The sequence below is a fragment of the Myotis lucifugus genome, unplaced genomic scaffold (genome assembly GCF_000147115.1).
Source record: "Myotis lucifugus unplaced genomic scaffold, Myoluc2.0 scaffold_18, whole genome shotgun sequence".
NCBI lineage: Eukaryota > Metazoa > Chordata > Mammalia > Chiroptera > Vespertilionidae > Myotis > Myotis lucifugus.
The window spans coordinates 2946284-2954358 of NW_005871066.1; the positions used below are offsets into that span (position 1 = coordinate 2946284).

The window sequence follows — 8075 nt, forward strand, 5'->3', positions numbered from 1 at the left end:
ACCCTTGGCTGAGCTGGCGTGGCACATAAGGCGCCCTGGGGCTGAGTATGCCATGGCCGTGCCAGCTCCCCACATCTAGCAAAGCTTGTAGGGAAGAAAACAAGATTGTGCTTTTATCACATGCTAATTGGACTCATCTGTAATAATCTCAGGCCATTCACAGACCGTCCTCTCCTCTGTGAGGTGACAAAGTGAAAAAGAAAGGAAGGAAGGAAGAAAGAAAGAAAAGCAAGAAAGAGACAGAAAGAGGCTCCTCAGCTTTCCTTCTCTGTGATGGTATCTCTCCCACTGGGCTCCTGTCACCCCCCTCTTCCTATTCCTGGATTAAGGTCTTGTCTTTTCTTGGATGTTTAGGGACAGTGGGACATGAATGAAGAGAAGGCACTCTGGATGCGAGAATGTTTCCACCTGAGAGAAAGCTTTCATTTAGGGAGTTTTCAGAAGAGTCTATAAGCTTCCAGAACCCCATATTACCCACACTTGTCGGCTCTGTGGCTGCTGTGATGAATGAAGGGGGATTGCTGCTCCTCCAGAATTAAAGTGTGCAAATCCTTTAATTTCATCAGCAATTAGAGATAATAACATAGATGAGAGATCAGTCTGTCATTAGCACTTGGACTCTGAGTGAGAGAGAGGGCGTCTGAGCTATTACAATTGGAATTGCAAGTCTTCTATCTCAGCCGAGCCCACAGGCAGCAAACACTACTCTTAAAAAAAAAACCCAGAAAGTTTTAAAAAATGAGGCTGGCTATGTTTATTGTCATTTCATTTCAAGGGACAATTTTTTGAGATAAGTGCCTAATTTTATTGTTTTCATAATTTGAAATGCTAAAAAATAGTCATGCCAAATAATTGGGTGCCAATTATGTTTGTCAAGGGTGAGTTACACCCATGGGTTTAGGTTGGGCAAGTGAACATCGGCCAACACACGTGGCCCAAGCGAGAAACGTGGAGAACAGCTGCCTTAGAAGAACCTATCACATGACATCTTTGGTGCTCCCATTGGCCTCCCTGGGGCCTGGTCTTATGGTGGCCGGATCTTGTTACCCTTCTTCTCAGGGAGATAGATGGTGATGGATGGTGGTGAGTGGTGATTGGACTCATCTGTAATAATCTCAGGCAGTTCTTAGACAGTCCTCTCCTCTGTGAGGTGATAGAGTGATGAAGAAAGAAAGAAAGGAAGGAGGGAAGGAAGGAGGGAAGGAAGGAAGGAAGGAAGGAAGGAAGGAAGGAAGGAAGGAAGGAAGGAAGGAAGGAAAGAAGGAAGAAAAGAAGGAAGGAAGGAAGAAGGGAAGGAAGGAAGGAAGGAAGGAAGGAAGGAAGGAAGGAAGGAAGGAAGGAAGGAAGGGGCAGGCCTGGGAGCCTTGATTCTTTTGGGTAGCACCCTGGTCTTTGCTCTGAGGCCCTCAGCCCAGGATTGCCCCCCAGCACCCTCACAGGGCCTGCCTCTGCAGCTCCTGGCTTTCCCAGCACAGGCCCTGCACAGGAGAGAGTCCCTTATTACAATTCTCCTGGCTTCTCTGTCTCTTATTTCCTGACATCAGCTGTTTTAAACCCAGACCCCACAGAGGCCATGATCTCCCAGGGGTTAATGATTTCTTATTCTTCCTGTTTTGAACCCTTACTTGTAGAAAGTGATGTCGATGAGTAGTACATACATGGACAAATGTTGACACAAATTATTGAAAAATTTAATTCTAAACAATTTTATCAAAGCATATTCTAATTTTGCCACAACAGGAAGCTGTTCTAATAACTTGACTTCTGACCATCTCAAATATATTATTGATCTCAAATACATCTGTTCTGACTTAATATGTGGCCTTTTTCTTTGCTTTCACCCATGTAGTGATGGAGGGCAAGTTGATAGCACCCCCAGTGCTGAGGAGTCTAAAAGACACAGCTCATAACTTATCCCTGCAGAGTGAAGACCACAAATTTGCAAGTTAACTCTGGGCCTTAGGTGCAGCGAAGGAGAACCAGGAGACCAACTTGCACATCCAGGAAATGGGTAGATAGGATGGCCCATTTACTGATTCTGGAAAAATCAATGGTCAGTTTGGGGCTTGGTCGTCCTGCATGTGAGAGTTGGTGTAATCAGAGCGCTGGGCTTCCAAAAATGCTTTAATGAGACTCACTCTGTGTTTTTGAAGTTTCTGAATCCCTCTTCTTTCCAACCCTGGGCCATCGTATGGCTGACAATGAGTAAAAGATATTTTTCAGTTGTGATGAAATTTTTTTCTGTAAGTACAACTTGAATTAGTTACATAATGGAGCATTTCAGCCTTGGCTTGTCCTCTGCGTTCTTGAGGTCTCTCACCCCTTTTTTAAAAGCAGGTTTGTCTATTTTCCGAGTTGCTTACAGGATGTTTACAATGATGGCAAGGCAAAGGGCGTGTGATTGACAGGAAGTCAGAGCCTGTCCTACTTTATCAGAGCTCATGGTCGCATGGGAAGGAAGACACGTTAATGACGCAGCCTAGCGCGGGGCAGGATGTGGGGAGCACTGTCAAGGACCTTACACATGAGAGGAAAGCTCTTTGTGTGGACTCGCTGAAGAAGGCAGCACACAGAAAAAAGAACTTTCATACGAACGGTGAGAGGAAGGAGGAGGACACCAGAGGAAGCCTGCTTCACTGGGAGCTCCTAGAATTGTGGTGTGGAGGTCACCGTGGAGGTCGCCTGGGCCAGTCTTCTAATCCTTGGCCATCCCCAGCCACCACTATTCCTAACCCAAGAATGCCCCGCAGTCCTCCCTAATGGATGCCTCTGTTTGAACCCTCAGCGGTGGGCTCATCCTTCCTACATAGGCGCCTCTACCTCGCACCAGCAGCCCTTGGCAATAGCAGTCAGTCTAGTCCTGTCACTGTGTGATCCCCTTCAAGCATTTGAGGACACGTATTATGTCTTCCATACATCTCCTCTGCCATTCGTTTCTTCACTAGCTCCCCGGTGACAATATGTTGATGCCTCACCCATCTCAGTTGTCCTCCTCTGAACTGGGACCAGTGCACTTGCGTTAAGGATTTCATGAGTAGAATCCAGAACTAAATCCTGAGCCATGCAGCTCAAGTCCATGATGGGCTCAGCATACCCTGGGGCTCTGGCTTCCCTTGTCCCAGATGCCACGCAAGAATTGTGGATTGCCCCTGACCTTGTAACTAAATAAGCCCATGCCTGGCTGATAGGGTGGTCCATATGGGACCCTGGCCCCGCCCTCTGAACCATTAATGATCTCTGCTTCTCATGCTGGGGCAGCCACCCTTGAGCCCTCCCCAACCCCTCGCCCCATCATCTCTGGTCAGGGTTATTAGATCAGCATATTATTCCTATCCACATCCCGGTCATTAACAGAAATATTGACCAGAACAAAAATGAGATCAGAACAAACCATTAAAGGCATTGTTTTCTTTAAAACTCTATTCTCAAAGGTAATTAAGACAAACTACCAACTGTCAGGCTGAGTACAGACAACTTACTTTGAACATGTTCTCTTTATGATGTTGACCTCTATGAGAGATAATGTCGGTGTAATCTTTCAAAACAACTCATTTTCCTCTACAGTTACAATCAGCTACCAGTTCAGTTTTTATTGCAAGAATATGTATTAGGGTAATCTCCATCTCTCTTTCGTTTGCAACGTTCTTAGTATGGTATTTTCTACAGTAACCTTTTGTATAAAGAGGAAACATAGTCCTTAATGGATTTTTGCATTATATTTCTTAATGAGACTAGAGAATAATTTTTAAGAGTTTCATGGAAAATGTGTTCCTTTCCTCTCCTAAGGAGATATCAGAATAGAATTGTTTGAGCAGACTAGAAATTTCCATAAACTCAGGTACTGAAATCTTTTGTTTTCTTTTGTGGATAAAGAGCTGAGTTCCTAGATGATTCAAGTAACCAAAGGGAAGAGAACCGTGTGGCCTGGACTCATTTCTAAATCCAGAGGGGTCTCGGGCTTTAGCCCAACCAAGACCATTTCAAAAGAAATGGTGCTCAATTCGGTAAGACCCACCCTGTGTCTCTCTAGTACACCAGTCTCACTCCGTACCTCTCCCTGAAAGTTGAGAGCTGAAAGGTGAACAAGCAAGCAGGGGATACCTGCCAGCCCAGTGGCTCATCTCCCCTCTCTGTCCTCCAGGTCGGATCAGTCCTGTCCGCCCCAGGCCTTGCTGAGTATCCCTGAGGCATATTTTCCAGGGAGAAACTTTACTGAAGGGCTTCCTTCCTCCTCCTTCCTCCTCTGCAGGAGATGCCAGGGGTCTCCTTTGACCTTTCTTGATCTCCTGTATTGTATTTTTTGTGTTTTATTGATTTTTGCTCTTTTTTATTTCTTCTCTTCTCATTCATTGGGTCTGATTTGCTGATTGTGTGTCCCTATTTGTTTGTTTTTAGCTTGTTGAGATGGAACTTAAGGAGTTAATAATGGGCTTTTGTTCCTGTCTGGCTGCAGCCATCTGGTAAACCAAGATGGGTGCTTACAAGTATAGCCAGGAGCAGGCTGATGTAATGCGCTGCCTTCTCAGGGTGTGCTGCTGGCAGTACCGCCAGCTCTCTACACTCCACAGGGCCCCTGCCCCACCCGGCCCGACAAAGCGCGCAGGCTGGGATATGAGGCCAAGCAAGGTTATGCCATATATCGGATTTGTGTGCACCGTGGTGCCTGCAAATGCCCTGTTCCTAAGGGGGCGACCTAAGGCAAGCCTGTCCATCACGGTGTTAACCAGCCAACGTTTGCTCAAGTCTTCAGTCTGTTGCTGAGGAGCAAGCTGGATGCCACTGTGGGCTCTGAGAGTCCTGCATTCCTCCTGGGTTGGTGAAGATTCCACGGACAAATTCTCTGAGGTTATGCTCATTGATCCAGTCCATAAGGCTGTCCAAAGAAATTCTGGCACCCAGTGGATCACCAAACCAGTCCACAAGCAGAGGGAGATGCGAGGGCTGACATCTGCAGGCCCAAGAGCCATGGCCATGGGAAGGGCCACAAGTCCCACCACACTATGGGCGATTCTTGCCCTGCACCTTGGAGAAGGCACAATTCTCTCCAGCTCCACTGTTACCGTTAATATGTTTGTAAAATGCTTACTTAATAATTTAGGACAGTAAAAAAATAAAAAGTTAAAAAGTTAATAATTGCTTTTTCAGACTTTCTTCTTCATATGTGTGTGTGTGAATATACAGACACACACACACACACACACACAGAGACATATATCCTACATAATAAAAGAGAAACATGTAAATTGACCGTTCCTCTGCTACACTCACCAGCCAATCAGGAGTGAGTATGCAAATCAACCCAACAAAGATGGTGGGTTAATATGCATACACAGGCGCAGGGCAGAAAGCAGAGCAGGAGAGCCAGCAGAGAGTGGAGCAGCTTGGGGAAATTGGCTCCCCAAGCCACCAGATGGAGAGCAGAGAGGAAGAGCTGGCAGCTTGGAGAACTTGGCAGAGTGGGAGGCCATGGGACGGAGACAGAGCAGGAAGGGAAAACCAAGATCGCAGGGAGCACCAGGAATTCTGGGAATAGTAGTTTTGGTGGCAGCCCCAGGACCGGAAGCAGAAGCCCAGAGCGCGGGGAACACCAGGAATTCTGGGAATTGTAGTCCTGGTGGCAGACGGATCTCCTACACACTAGAGCAAAGTGAGCCTGGAGCAAGTTACTGTTGCGGTGGGGGATGGAGGGAAAGCAAAGGTGAGAGACATAAGTAAAATCAGAGTGTCTAGGAAAAATTGAAGGGAAGATATCCTAAAACTTCCAGGAAATCTCCACCAATGAAGCAAAGAAAAAGCCTCTATTATTCTGTGACCAACAAACCAAACTGAGTTGGGGTCTCAGACAATTCGCTCATATGATTGCAAAGACAGACAGAAACTCCCGGATTGGAGAGGGCTCCCCTGAGGGTTCCCAGATTGGAGAGGGTGCAGGTCGGGCTGAAGGACCCCCACACCCCCCTGTGCACAAATGTCATGCACCGGGCTTCTAGCATAATAATAATCGTAATATGCTAATTAGACCGGACATCTGAGTAACCTTCCAGATGTCCTTCCGGAAGACCTTCCAGACGAAGCTGGGGGCTGTGAGGGCTGAGGCAAGCCACTGCAGCTGTGAGGGCTGAGCCCCTTTCACGAATTCCGTGCATCGGGCTTCTAGTATATATATAATTCCCCTTTAACTCCTGCTTTAGATGCATCCCCCAGCCTTTGCTCTGTCATTTCTTGGGTAATGAGGCTAAATGTGCTTTTTTCCTTCTGTCTAGTTTTCTGGGTTTTCCAAGTGTTTTATAATATGCATGTTTTAGTTTTATAGTGAAAGCATTTATTTAAAAAGTCAACCATCCATTAATAGTGTGGGGGTGTTCATTGTGCATTGTTTGTGGTAAAAAGGTTCAGGAGGCAATTTAGGTGCCCTTCCTAAGAGCATGGATTATTATAACATGGTGTGTGATTACTGGGGACAGAGGAAGAGGGAAATGAGGATTGGAGAGCTAAAGGAAACAAACTAATAAGAAAACCAAACACAGCACATGGTCCTTCCATGTGTGGATGATGTCACTTAATGTTCCATGAATTGAGAAGTGTGATGAATTCAACACACTTTACTGGCAATGCCAAAACCAAGCAAACAAACCACTCCAATGTACCCTTTGACGTGTCTCTGTGTTCTAGTGTTAGTCTTTGAAATTTTAAAAAATATATATTTGTAACTTTTTTGATTTGTTATTAATTTTTAGAGAGAGAGGAAGGGAGAGGGAGAGAGAGAGGAACGTTGATGTGAGAGAGAAACATTGATCAACCGCCTCCTGCATGTCCCCTACCAGGGGTTGAGTCTGCAATCCAGGCATGTGCCCTGACTGGGAATCAAATCAGCCACCTTTCAGTGCACAGGATGATGCCCAAACAACTGAGCCACACTGACCAGGGCATAGTGTTATACTTTTAAAAGAAAGTTTCCTTAAGTTGGATTGTCAATGATTATATGCATTTTTAATTTTAATATATATTCCCAGTTGCTTCTTTTCTGGCCATTTCAAAACTTTTTCTTTTACAGTCTGATCCATTTATACTTTTGGTTAAATTTAGAGTGAATTAGTTCTAAACTAAATCCATGGGAATTTTTATTAGAATTGCATTCTAGTAAAAAAAAAAAGGCAATTTAGAATTACATTAAACGAATAGCTTAATTTAATAGGGTAATTGACCCATTTTCTATCCAAAGAAATACTTTATAAGCATACATGAAGAAGCTATAAATGAAAACATTAAAATGTTAACTATGTTCTTTTCTTGGGTAATGAGGCTAAATGTGCTTTTTTCCTTCTGTCTAGTTTTCTGGGTTTTCCAAGTGTTTTATAATATGCATGTTTTAGTTTTATAGTGAAAGCATTTATTTAAAAAGTCAACCATCCATTAATAGGGCCAGGAGGAATGGCTGTTTCCACAACTTCCTCTTATTTTTCTTTTTAATGAGAAGGGAGATTTGAGAGCTGTATTTTAAATGTCAGAAGCTATTTATCAAAAATGGTTGTAATGATTACAAAAATTGATATTAGAGTTTTAGGTAAGTTAAACTACTTTTCTTATTTATGAAGCTGTGTTCCCAAACCTAGTGTGTCTCATTATGTGGCATGGTCCCTAAGGACAGTGTTACCAAGGTTCTCATAATGAAGCATGGAGCAAAGATGGTCACACACATTGAATGCTCAGAAGTTCCCAGAAGGCTGGAGGGTAGATTCTTGCTAGGAGACATCGGCACATCTTGGCAGAGGGATTGATGGTAGAGATCGATGCTTCTCAGAAAGTAAAGGAGAAACTTTTGGGTTTTATATTTATTTAGTGACAGAAAACCTGTGTGTCAAATGTTCAGGTTGCTAGTTCTTTCTGAACAAGTGGGAGTATCCAATGGAAGCTGGGACACAGAAGCAGTGAGTGAGACAGCTTCACGTCTGTGCATCCACACTCTATCCTAACTCCATTGTTTGGCATCATGAAGGAGGAAACTGGTTATTGGAAGGGGAGAGGAGACACAAAAAATGAGAAAGCCTAAGAACCTGTTGTAGTGGAAATCCAAA

At 44.4% G+C, this 8075-nt stretch overlaps 1 pseudogene; it reads left to right on the forward strand.

The window, feature by feature from the left end:
* Nucleotides 1-4470: 4470 nt before the first annotated feature.
* LOC102425099 lies at nt 4471-5066 on the forward strand (annotated as a pseudogene).
* The last annotated feature ends 3009 nt before the right edge of the window (nt 5067-8075 follow it).